This window comes from Panthera tigris, chromosome F3, assembly GCF_018350195.1.
Source record: "Panthera tigris isolate Pti1 chromosome F3, P.tigris_Pti1_mat1.1, whole genome shotgun sequence".
Taxonomy (NCBI): domain Eukaryota; kingdom Metazoa; phylum Chordata; class Mammalia; order Carnivora; family Felidae; genus Panthera; species Panthera tigris.
In genome coordinates, this window is record NC_056678.1 from 55,171,762 (window position 1) to 55,185,915 (window position 14,154).

Below are 14,154 nucleotides of genomic sequence, written 5' to 3' on the forward strand. Positions count from 1 at the left end.
ACAACAGGTACATAAAAAGATGCTCAACATCACTAACAATTAAGGAAATGTAAGTTAAAACTACAGTGAAATATCACCTTAAACTCAGAATGGCTATTATCAAAAAGACAGGATATAACAAATTTTGGGGAGGATGTGGAATAAAGGAAACCCTTGTGAACTGTTGGTGCAGATGTAAATTGGTGCAGCTGTTATGGAAAACAGTATGGAAGTTCCTCAAAAAAATAAAAATAGAACTACCATATGATCCAGCAACTCCACCTCTGGGAACATGCCCAAAGAAAATGGAAACACTAATTTGAAAAAATATATTCACCCCCATGTTCATTGCACCAGTATTTACAATAGCCAAGACTTGAAAACAACCAAAATGTCCACTGATGGATGAATGGAAAAGAACATATGCTACACACACACACACACACACACACACACACACACACCGGAATACTACTCAGCCATAAAAAAGAATGAAATCGTTCCATTTTCAGCAACATAGATGGATCTAGAGGATGTTATGCTAAGTGAAACAACAGACAGAAAAAGATAAATACTGCATTATCTGGCTTACATGTGGAATAAAAACAAAACAGAACAGAACCCAACCCCTCAAAACAAACAACTGAGCTCATGGACATGGAGAACAGATTGGTGGTTACCAAAGGCAAGGAGCGGAGGTGGGCAAAATGGGTAAAGGGAGACAAAAGTTACAAATTTCCAGTCATAAAATGAAAAAGTTCTAAGGATGTAATGCACAGCATGGTAACTACAATTAATCATACTATATTGCATATTTGAAAGTAGCTAGGAGAGTGAATCTTAAAGTTTCTCATTATAAGAAAAAAAATGGGGGGCGCCTGGGTGGCTCAGTCGGTTAAGGGTCCGACTTCAGCTCAGGTCGCGATCTCGCGGTCCGTGAGTTTGAGCCCCGCGACAGGCTCTGGGCTGATGGCTCAGAGCCTGGAGCCTGTCTCCGATTCTGTGTCTCCCTCTCTCTCTGCCCCTCCCCCGTTCATGCTCTGTCTCTCTCTGTCTCAAAAATAAATAAACGTTAAAAAAAAAAAAAGAAAAGAAAAAAAATGGGGGGCACCTGGGTGGCTCAGTAGGTTAAGTGTCCAACTTCAGTTCAGGTCATGATCTCGCGGTTTGTAGTTTCCAGCTCCGCCCTGGGCTCTGTGTTGACAGCTCGGAGCCTGGAGCCTGCTTCGGATTCTGTGTCTCTCTCCCTGCTCCTCCCCTGCTTGTGCTCTGTCTCTCAAAAATGAATAAATGTTTAAAAGGAATTAAAAAATAATAAAATAAGTTAAAAAAAGAAACAAATGTAATTATATAAGGTGGTGAATGTTAACTGGACGAGTGTGATGATTTTGCAATAATACAACTATTGAATCATTATGTTGTACACCTGAAACTAATATAATGTTGTATGTCAGTCATACCTCAGTAAAAAATTGATAATGAGTACGCTTGAGAATAAAAAGAAATAAACGACGCAAAGAATCTGGTAGAATGTGACCGACCCCCCCCCCAAAGAAAATAAATCGTAAATTGAATCATTTAAAAAGTTATTAATGGAGGAAATAGTGCAGAAAGAAGCAGATATGGGTGCTGAAAGACAACCTTTTCTACATCAAAATATTTCCGATAGCTTGCAATGACATTAGGAAGCCATGGCTTTCCTTTTGACAGCTCACTTCCCTACGCCCCCATAATTGGAGAAAGAAAATTGACTCAACAATAATTATAATAATAAATGGCAAAATTCACTTGAGCTTTTGCCTATCAGTCATATGTCACATTTGTCAGTGGGCTTCTAGACATTGATGTGACCAGTGTCTTAGATCAATGGACAGATGACGAGAATATGAATGATCGTAACCACAAATGTCAACTTTATCCCTTTAAATGCACTCAGTGTCCTGTAGATAACCTGAAAGGTCACATCGATAGTTGCCACCTGCTATGTCTCCCGTTCCAAACACTATCAGAAGACATGGCGTTTCTGGAGCAGGGAAAGCAGTTGAACGCAACAGCAGCCTGACATTTGATAATGGATCAGGACACATCATTGTCCTGTTAAGCAGTGGCATTTTTTCTCTGTCTTTGAAAGACAGACGAGGGCAGTCTTCCTGTTTCTCCCAGTCCGTGGGGCAATCAGGCTCCTCCCATCCACGTGAGTCGTTCAGTTACCAGGTATGAGCTGAACAACTACATTTTTTTTCCCCTGAAGTCAAAGAACTCGTGATGCTTTGTGTTAGTGGTTCTCAGCAATGCAATCTCCCCCCAGCTACCAAAGGCAAGAGTCTAAGCTCATTCTTTCACACTATGTAATGGGGAAAGTCTGAATTAGTGAGAAGTCTAAATTTATAGTACACTTTAAGAGAAATGCAGTTTAGTGCTTGTTAATACATAGAGTAACTTCATCTAATTGCCAAAATAAAGTTTGCTCCCTCTGGCTTTAATGAACAGATTAGCAGGACTAGCATTAGCAGCACCATTTGCATAAAATTAATTTGCTAGGGCCCTTAAAAATAGTGTTCAAAGTGGCTTAAACATGCTCGCTGCCTATTTACACTATTAATTTGCTAAGTAAACCTTTCTTTTTAAGTAGGGCAAAAGTGAATCACCAGTCCAGCTGAAGTTGAATTACCACAAAATCCTAAAGTAAGTGAAGTCTAGATTAATATGTTTTTCCCATACAATGATGGTAGAAAAGAAAGAAAAGAAAAGAAAAGAAAAGAAAAGAAAAGAAAAGAAAAGAAAAGAAAAAGCATGCCTATGAGGTTAACATTCAGTAAACTGATATTGCAAATATTTTTTTAAGCACTGGGGCAACAAGAAAAAGATAGTTTTGAAGCTGATTTGGCCCTCCCTTTGCTAAAAATGCCTGTTTTCTAAGACTGATTTCTAATTGAAAATAAAGTTTCATTATTACTGAATCCTACTCAGTGGATATCAGGGGTAAGAAGCTGTAAAACTGAGCTGGAAAGTTTATTGAAAGATGGAGTGCCAAATGCAAGAAAGCAAATAAAAGCCTAGTTACACATTTTCTTCAACCAGTATGGAAGTTCTTCACCCATACTCTTAAGAATTATGATTATATGGAATAGTTTATTGCTTAAATGCTAACAATACTCTCCGAATTATGCCTTAAATTCTAAGCAAACCCAATTAATATATAAACAGAGTTTGTAAAATATTTGATAAGTTCACTCTATAACCCATATGAAAAAAATGAAAACGCAAAAGAAAAACCGGGAATTTTTTTTAAGCAAACTACTTCAGAAGTAAGGACCGTAGCTTCTCCTACCAGATTTCAGAAAATGTTTTAAAAACTCAGTAATGAAAACACCATAGTATTGGTGGAGTATAAAGTAGATCAACCAAACAGCAGGGCAAACTTAGAAACAGAGTCAAGTAAGCATGGGGATTTCTTACATGATATGGTAGAATTTTAGGTCAATGTGGAAAGACTGTATCAATAAATTATGTTGGAAGGTTAATTGTCCACTTAAAAAATAAAAAGATCACTATCTCAGGGCGCCTGGGTGGCTCAGTTGGTTGAGCATCTGACTCCTGATTTCGGCTCAGGTCATGATCTCACGGTTCATGAGATCGAGCCCCACGTTGGGCTTAGTGCTGACAGTGCAGGCCTGCTTGGGATTCTCTCTCTTTCTCCCTCTCTCTGTGCCCCTCCTCCACTCATGTGTATATTCTCTCTGTCCCTCTCTCAGAATAAATAAATAAACATTAAAACAAGAATTAAAAGACCACTATCTCACACAATTCACAAAAATAAATTACAAATGGATTGAAGGGTTAAAGGTTAAAAATAAAAGTTAGAAGTAAGAAGTAACTATGGGAGAGGAAACTACAGAAGATATTCTTAAACAAGACAAAATACAAGAGCTGTAAAGGAGGAAAAAATGGATAAACTTAACTAAATAAAAGTTTAAAACTTCTATGCCACAAAAAGCCTAAAGCTGGGCAAACATATTTAAAATGTATATAGAATAAAGAGTAATAATAGCCAGAATATGTAAAGAATTTCTATGAAGCAATAAAAAAAATAACTCAATAAAACTAAATCTAACCCTAACCCTAACAAATTTTTCTAAAGCAATATTCATACATTTATACTGACAACTATGTGGAAAGATATCTTTAGAGCACTTATATAATAATAAGATATTACAATTTACTAAATATCAGTAGAAGAATGGATGCATTAAAAATCCTGGCGCCTCTAAGAATTTTTATTCACATCTGCAACATTGTAATTTCAAGAAAATTCAATGAAATGTTACTGGTTATAGAAGAAGACCAGAAACACCACACATGTTCATTCATTGGGAGAGAGTAGAATACATTTGTATATGTCCATATGAAAATATCATGCAGTTGCAGAAAAGAATGAGATGTATCCATGTGTGCTAAAATGGAATAAGTTACAAGATACACTGTTAATGAAAGAAGCAAAACTCTGAGAGTGTAATGTATACTTCCAGTTTTAAAAACTATTATATATAATTTTTACATAATAATCTATACTGTATATTATATCATATACCCACACACTACACAAACAAAAGGAAGTCAACCACAAATATAATACTATATAAAAAGCATCTGATATCCATTTATGTGTATATATGTACTTATATGTATGCATGTGTATTTTTTATTATATATTCATGGAAAACCTTTGAAAGTCTGCACAGGGAACTGATATGAAAGACTATAAAACAATAAGGAATTGCAGTCAGAGGAAGACTTAATTCCCACCATATATTCTTATACTGTCTGAATTTTCTATCATATTCATATACTAGTTTCTCAAATAAAACCAGTCACAAACAAAAAGTGTGATACTATCTACACTATAATAAACTATACGTTGTTAAAAAAGAATGAGAGAAATCTGTGTAGGGACAGAAATATGTACACAATACATTGTTCACAGTAAAAGCGTGTTGAGTAACAATGCACCAGTTCAATACTATTGATGTTAAAAGAAATAAACAACAGGCTTACGTGCGTACTTGTACAAATGTGTATATCTATGTACAAAGAAGTTTAAAAGTACATATATGTTAAACAATAATGCACACATACAAACATTCAAAAATGCGGTGAGTGATCTAGGATGTTAGTCACCTCTTACTGGTGGTAGCTTCTTGAATATATTCAAGATTATTCTAATAATTACATTCTGATTTTAAAAAAAGTTAAAATACTATTATTGATTACTTGTCTAGTACTAAGATGTATACCTAAAGCTCCCCAAGGCAAAACTAAATTTCTTGATAACCATGGGTTTTAAAACAGCCTATTAGCAACTCTGTAGCTTTTTGCCTTTATGTACTCAGTATTTAACTGACTTAAATACCCAACCTTGCAGAGCCCAGAAATTCAAAAACTTCTGAGTTATTTACTCTCTAAAAAGCTAGGCCTATCAATTTCTTCCTTACGAAGGAGATTAATGCTATATCATATGTAGCTTCCTAAATGAAAGGTAACGGCCTCCCAGGATATAAAACTAGACTGCTTTCCATATTGCCTTAACGTTGGCTTACTTAGGATTCTTCAAAAAGAATGCAGAGTTTAGTCCTAAGTATTATTTTAGTGATAGATAAAGCAGAAGCAAATTGATGTGATTAATGAGATAGCAATTTAGATTCCCCTCTCTCTCCATTCCCCACACCTGCCGTCTGTTTCTTTCTCTCTTTCCCATCTCCCGTAAAAAACCCTAGGAACTCAGCTCTCTATTAGGGTCCACCTCTTGCAGAATGTCATAAAAATAAACTCTGCCTGTATTTGCTTTGAGTCTGGCTTCCTTCACTTAGTATAATTCATTTGAAATTCTTGTACAGCAATTCTTTCCTTTTTATAATAGAGTAGTATTCTATCGTATGGATATACCACAGTTTATCTGCTTACCAGACGATGAACAATAGTGTTGATTTTTGTCTGCTACGAATAGAGCCGCTACAAACATTCAAATACATGTTTTCACAGAGACTTGTGTTTCTAATTCTCTTGGTAAAATACGTAGTTGTGGACTTGATAAGTCATACAGTAAGAATGTTTACTTTTATATAATGTTATATAATGTTTAATTTTACATAAAACTTTTTACATAAAACTATTGATACTGTTAGGTCTTTTACAAACTGTAGTCATCTTAATAGGGGGGTAGTGATATCTTATGGGGTTTTAATCTCCATTTCCCTAGTGACTAATGAGCTTAAGCATCTTCATGTGTTTCCAATTTTATTCTAAAATTTAAAATATTCTCAGAGCAGGGCTCCTGGGTGGCTCAATCGGTTAAGCTCAGGTCATGATCTCACAGTTCGTGAGTTCGAATCCCGCGTCAGGCTCTGTGCTGATGGCTCAGAGCCTGGAGCCTACTTCGGATTCTGTGTCTCCCTCTCTCTGTGCCCCTCCCCTGTTCACACTCTGTCTTTCTCTCTCTAAAAAATAAATAAACATAAAAAAAATTTAAAATATTCTCAGAGGAATCTCAAATATACGTTGCTCAATCACAGGAGTGAGGGAAGTCTCAATGTCAACCGATAATGCTAACCAAACAGCATATAAATCTTATCCACCTTCATACCTCTAGCATCCAGCACTGGGGCTAAACATTCAAGAAGCCTGCTGTTTCAGTAGCCAAATTAACTCGCGTCCCCTACTTCCCTATAAATATGCTGATTGTTGCCCACCGCACACCATCATCTTGAAGGTGTGGGTCTCCCAGGAGAGAAGGGTTAAGGGTCTTTGATATGGCTGAGCATCTGTGACGCTCCCAGTTGAGTAGAATGTTTAAAGAGAGTCAGTTGTGTCTGTTCCCAAAGCTGTGTTATGCAAGTTGTACTTGATATTGTAAATATAAATTAAAGTATTATGAAAGCTGTTTAAATGTTAGTGAGAAAAATAGTTCTAAGAAAAATAAATTAATTCTTTGGGAAACTTAATAAGTGCAAATCACAGGGCACCTGGGTGGCTCAGTTAACTGTCCAACTTTGGCTCAGGTCATGATCTTATGGTTTGTGAGTTCAAGCCTGCATCGGGCTCTGTGCTGTCAGTGCAGAGCCTTCTTCTGATCCTCTGTCGTCCCTCTCTCTCTGCCCCTCCCTCGCTCACACACTCTCTCTCTCTCAAAAATAAATAAAAACATTTAAAAATTTTTTAGAAATAAAGGCAAATCACTAAAAATGTTGTAGAATGAAAAGGAGGAAAGATAACATTGAGTTTTCTACACTCAGACTGCATGACAAGTGTCTTTAAGTTTTTGTAGCAATTTTAATGAAACCTAAGTCTTGATGAGCAATTTGTGCAGGAAAGACAATGCCAAACAGTGGATTACTACCCAAAGGAAGGTTTTAAAATGATAATATAAAGTTCACTTATTAGTATTCAATTATGAATGTTAAACATGTTTGCAATAGAGTATTTGAAAAATAAAGTAACAAAGATAAGTGTACATCAATAGTCTTATCATCCAAACAGTACACATTATCATCCAAACATTATACAAACATTAAACCACAGTCAGCATTTTGACACATTTGTTATTATAGTTATGAATATTTATATCATATATACAATATTATACAGCAATATTTACTAACATTAATATATATTGCTCATCTTGTTAAAAGCTCACAAAATTATAATTTTATTATCTTCCTAATATTTTATGATGTAACTATTGCAATTTTCTTATTTAACCTACTATCAGACACTTAAGAAATTTCCATATTTTGACATTAGCAATCATCGTAAATAATGATTTATAAAAATATTTTGGAGTATATCTTTAAGATAGAGTCTCGGGTGTGGAATTAAGAGATCAATAGCGAAGAACTTAACTAATTTCTAATTATAGAAATAATTCAGGGGCTCCTGGGTGGCTCCGTTGGTTAAGTGTCTGACTTCGGCCCAGGTCGTGATCTCACGGTTGGTGAGTTCAAGCCCCACGTCGGGCTCTGTGCTGACAGCTCAGAACCTGGAGCCTGCTTTGGATTCTGTCTGTCTGTCTCTCTCTCTGTGCCCCTCCCCCACTTGTGCTCTGTCTCTCTCTGTCTCTCAAAAATAAACAAATGTTAAAAAAAAAAAAGAATTCAGACCCTTACAGAAAACTTGGAAAAATATAGAACAATACGAAGAGAGACAACACAGGGACAATATTTTAAGTGATGTAATAATTTTTCACCATTTTAAAACAAAAATGATAATATTATATATATAAATATAGTCTTCTAGCCTATTTTTAAATCTAACTTCAAATCATAAGCATTTTTTCTTATTATTAAATTTACCTAACAGTATCTTTTTACAATATGCATTTAATATTTTTATGAATATATCATTGTTAATTTAAGCACTCTCCCATCAATGGACATTTAAGAGCATATTTCTATTTTTAAAATCATAAATAACAACAAAACGAACATCTTTATCCACATCACATGACATTTTTAGGTTGGCTTCCTAGAGGTAAAGTAAGTGAAATGCTGTCAGTATTTTTACATACATTGCCACATTATACTGCAGAAAGACGGAATTAATATACTCTCTCACCAGTAGCCAGTGCATGAGTGCACATCTGTAAAATGCAAATGTTCACCAGACTAATTATGTAGAAAAGTAGTCACACCTGAAACTGCTTATGCAAATGACCTAATTCCTTGGCGATGTACCCCAGGTGGATGGATTTACAACTGGAACCTCTTAGGAAACTGTTCTTTAGTATTCACAAAGTCAGTTTGTGTTGCCATTGTGTAAAGGTGCTTTGGAGAACAGTGCAAACGACGCAAGGTTCCTCCACAGAGGTGTTTATCATTTCAGTCCATCTATCATTATAGACTACCTTGGCTAAACTTTCTGGCTGAGGCTTGAAGACCCCAATGGGTCATTGTCATATACCTGTAGGATTCTCTGACTGCTTCAGTATTGATTTACCCATTTCAGAATTCCTTTCCGTTGATTTATTAGGCCTATACATCTTCTTGGTGGCCAGCTTCTGTCTATAAAAGGTGGCTGAAAGAACTATTTCACTATCGTGTATTTTACAGCTCACTGACATTCATTTACTGACTCTCTTATTTATCCAATGTTAGTATTCACGCTAATGGATGTTGCAAGACTGGCCTCGGTCTTGGTGCATTTTTGGCCCTGCTAAGTACAATAGATAAATGATAATAGGATATAATTATCAAACTTGCACCAGAGGCGAGAACATTGTAAGCAATACAGGTTCCATGTCACTTAAAACAAAGGAAGAACAGGAATAGGAATAGATTCATACAAAAGAGAAACGCAATACATTTCTCAAAACTGCTCGCCATACAAAACATCCCAAACTGTCTTTGCTAAGACAATAGGAAATCTGGAGTAGGGAATGGGGGCCAGAGGAGGAGGATACTACAGAGTGTCCACAGACTGTGTCTCATTTTTATTGCCTCCAGTTAAATGCTTGGCACTATCACTCATTGCATCAGGAATGGAGGAGCAGCACCACCCTTAGGTTTAGGTAAAAGGATCCTGCCCTGTCCACACCTCACCCTGGGTGAGGAGTCCATGAGACCACCGTGAGTTCATGCTCCTCCCTCTAGACCATGCTCCAGGTACTGATGACCCTCAAATTGTGCACCCAAACGGTCTTGAGTCAACTTTCGGGCCCTGCATAGGCTTCTTCCTAGGGTCCAACCCCCTGAGTGTGAATTGTAGCACTAATGTACTCAATCAGGCACTGAAGAAATGCTGTTTGTGGATGAGTTGTCATGGAGTCTGGATATAGGGCTGTCCTTGCGGGTGCTCCTGAGGTCATACATAGTGAGGGTCTAAGCCATGATAGGAGAGAGGGGGGGACAGGCCATAGGCTGGGCCCAGGGGCTAGGGCCAGCCCTTTCCATATTTCCAAGATCTGACTGGGATTTTAAGAAGCCTGAGAATGCTACCTTTGAAATTTCCCTTTCTATTTGTTATGAAGAGATACTTGTGAAAAAGAAGAAAATGCATTATTTTTCAATAATCTTAGGTTGATTTATAACGTTTTTATTAATTGATTTTTAAATGTTTTAGACATATGGTACATGAGCTTCCTTTTTATTAAAACTATTTTTAAATTTATTTATTGATTTTGAAAGAGACAGAGACCACACAAGCTGAGGAGGGGCAGAGAAAAAGGGAGAGAGAGAGAATTCCAAGCAGGCTCTGTGCTGCCAGCACAGAGCCCGATGTGGGGCTCAAAGCTGTGAAGCCGTGATACCATGATGTGAACCGAAACCAAGAGTCGGATACTTAGCCAACTAAGACACCCAGGTGCCCAAGCTTCCGCTTGTATTCTTGCTTCTGGACCAACAAAAGTAAGAGAGGGTTGCTACAAATCACATAACAAGTCAAAGCAGTGGTTCTCAGACTTTACTGTGCATAAAGGTCACCTGGGATGCCTGTTAAAAATCTAATTCCAGACTCCAACCCCCCAGACATTCAGGTTCAACTGGCCTGAGTTGAGGCTCAGGAAAGTGCATTTTTACCAATTTTCCAAATGGTTTTAGTAGAGATGGTCCAATGACCACTCCCAGAGAGTCAGACAGAGCTTTCCCGTGGAGTTAATGATTTCACTGACAAAACACACCCAAGAGAAACTGCCAAAGAGCAATTTTGAGGCATGATCTGAGAAAGGTAAAACATCAACTTTTATACAAAACCAGAATTAAACTATCTAAAGTAGTGTCCCCTACACAGTAGTCCCCTCGGAGGTTAGGCACTTAGCCTAAGCAGACAGCTATTGCTCAAAACATTTTGACACTGATTTTTTTAAATTGCCTTTGGAGGTGGGTTATGAGCCACATCAGAAAGCCAATCTCATTATTTCACATCACAGTTTGCATTTGACAAAAAACAGCATTACCCAGAAGGATGATGCATATTACTTAGAAGATTTAGTTCCTATGTTTTCCAAGTCAAATATGTAATAAAAGAAGATCTATTATATAAGCACACCTGTTTATTTCAGCCTCCTTCTAAAACTATACTAAAGTGACAATGAAGAAAGAAAAGGGGCATAAATCTCTAAAGACAAAGAAACTGAGAGAGAAGTTTCAGGAGGAAATAGGAATCAGTGCTTTGGAAAATGGAAAATGGGTCGGGAAGTGGCCATTGACTTAGCAAACCCCAGAAAACTGAAACTTGAGCCCCGTCATTATGATGGTTAAAAGACAGGCTGATTTTACTTGAGAATCTTGCCTCAGGAATTAGAGTGAAATGTAACTCACAGAGGGGGGCCTGGGTGGCTCAGTCAGTTAAGCATCTGACTCTTGGTTTCAGCTCAGGTTATGATCTCACGGTTTGTGAGTTCTAGCCCTGCATTGGACTCTTGTGCTGACAGTGCAGAGCTTGCTTTGGATCCTCTGACTTCCTCTCTCTCTGCCCCTCCCCTGCCCTTACACACACACACACACACACTCTCTCTCTCAAAAATAAACATTAAAAAAAAAAGTAACTCACAGAGTGAGGAGTAACAGGTGGGGATGATAAAAAGGATTTGCTGAAAATTCCCTTACGGAGCAATTAGACCCCAGATCCCTTTCCCCTACTCAGATAGCAACTCCAGAAAAGGACATGAGGACTATTCTCTGGAATACCTACCCAAGAGACTGCATTCTGGAACAGCAGTCTTCCAGGCAAGGATGGGAGTCCTTACTAAAATTAGGCCATTAAGTTAAAGTGAGGTAAACACTTAGATCCCAGCTCCCTTCTTCCTAATAACCAAAAGGCAGACTTAGAGCCACCAGGCAGGAGATTTAGAAATATGAAAAATCCGAGAGACAAGAAAAAAATAAAATATCAAAATATCTGTGATTGAGGATCTCCTAGTGAAATGACTTAGTCTCCACTAGGTCACCCTGTGGTAAGACTTACCAGCAAACAAGCCCCATGAGGCTTCCAGTGAGCTTCCTAGTGACTCATTCTGAAACATAAACAGACAGCTAAGGGGTCACCAGACACGTGGGGAAAGTCTCTACCAGGAAAGGCAGAGAATAATAACAAGGAAAGTGGAGAGAAAAAAGGCAAAGCAGGAAATGAATAAAACCTGTAAAACAGATGAAAACACTTTTTTAAATCCTAGTTAATGTCTTCAGAAAGATTAGAGAAGATATTGAAGCCACACACACACACACACACACACCACACACACACACACACACACTCACACACACATGCGCACACACACGAGTAGGATGCTATCGAAAGAAAAGAAAAACAACTTCTGAAAATATCAGAGAAATTAAAAAATCTGACAGAATAACTATAAGATAAAGTAAAGCATATCTTCCAGGTAGCTTACTTAGTATGTTCTAAGACAGGAGCATACTTGTTTTTTAAGGTATCTCTTAGCCATGCAAGAGGAGATGTCAAGAAAGCTGTTCAATATGTTGATCTGAAGTTTATAGGTGGCATACAAAGATAGGTGGCATGGAGATAGTCACCAAGAGAGTTAGTGAACATAGGAAAGAGAAAAGGTCTAAGGATTGAGTTCTGGGATATACCAATTTTAACAGGTCTGGGAAAAAAAAGCACTAGTAAACAAGTTTGCAAAGAAGTGACCAGCGAGGTTGGAGAGAAAGAATATCCTGGACACCAAGTAAAGAAAGGATAGTGATCAAGTATGTCAGATTCAGCTGATAGATCAAGTCAGATGACTTTAGGAGTTGTGCACTGACATTTCCAATTTGAGCTCTGATGGTCCTGCTGATTCATAGCACAATGAATTTTTAAAATAATCCACACTAATGCATGCCACTATACACTTCAGTACTCTTGGGTAAAGAAATCTTAAAACCTTCTAAAAGACAAATACAAAAGCTAAAATAAAACACAGGTGAAATACAGAGAATGAGGAGTTAGGATATCACAAGTTTTCTCAATAGCAACACTGGAAACCATAAAACAGAGGAAGAATGTCTTCAAAAGTCTAAAAGGCAATGATTTCCAAACTGGATTTTTGTTCCTAGCTAAACTATCAATCAAAGTGAGGGTAAATAAAGACATATTAGACAAGCAGGGCTTGAAAAAAAAATTACCTCCCATGTACCATTTCTTAGGAAACTATTGAAACATGTGCTCTGTAAAACCTAAAACTAAACTGGGTGCCTGGATGACTCAGTTAAGCATCCAACTCTTGATCTCAGCTGAAGTCTTGATTTCAGGGTCATGAGTTCAAGCCTCATGCTGGCCTCCATGTTGGGTATGAAGCCTACCTAACTAAAAACAAACAAATAAAAACAAAACAAAACAAAAACAAACAAACAAACAAAAAACTAAAAATAAACCATGAAAAAAGAAGGCATGGAATACAGAAGGCAAAGGATAAGAGCCAAAAGAGACATAAGAAGGATTTCTAGGATGATGGTCAAGGACAGTCTGCAGTACCATCTAAGCAGTAGCCTAGAGAGCTAATAGTACAAATTATTGTGGAAAAAAAAGAAGTTAATATAGACCCAATAATGTAAATACTATAAAATTCCTTAGCCAAAAACAATAGTATAACTATTTTGGAAAGATATAAGGAAAGCTGGTATGTGGATGTATTGAGCTGGTGGGGAGGTAGAGTTAAGGGGCAAAATGGAGTATAAGGTCAATGTATTTTTCCCATAGTAGGACATAAATACCTAAAACTGAAAAATCAAGAAAACCACATTATTTAGAAATACCTAAAAAGAATATGGAGGAGGATAAAGAAACATTTAGGAGGATTAAAAGTGGTTGCCTCAGAGAGGCAGGCATTGGGAGTGGAGATAAATGTGATAGCAATCACTTATTGAATGTTTTCTGTCTGCCAGATCCTGTCATATACTTAGCCTTTCAACAGGAAATAGGACATAATTCCTGCCCCTCTCAGTTTACTGTCTAATTAATGTCACATAGCTCACTGTTCTACTTCATACATAAATATGAAAGGATATTGGATATGAGGAGGTCACACAAAGATGGTGGGATATGGTAGGAGACAATCTTGGAGGCAGTTTTGAATGGATTGATTGGTTGATTGGTCGGTTGGTTAATTGAGGAATACTTTTGCATGGGCTTAAGAGAAAAAAGAGGTGCAGGAACAAAAAAAGACGTAAGCAAAATAAGTTGAGA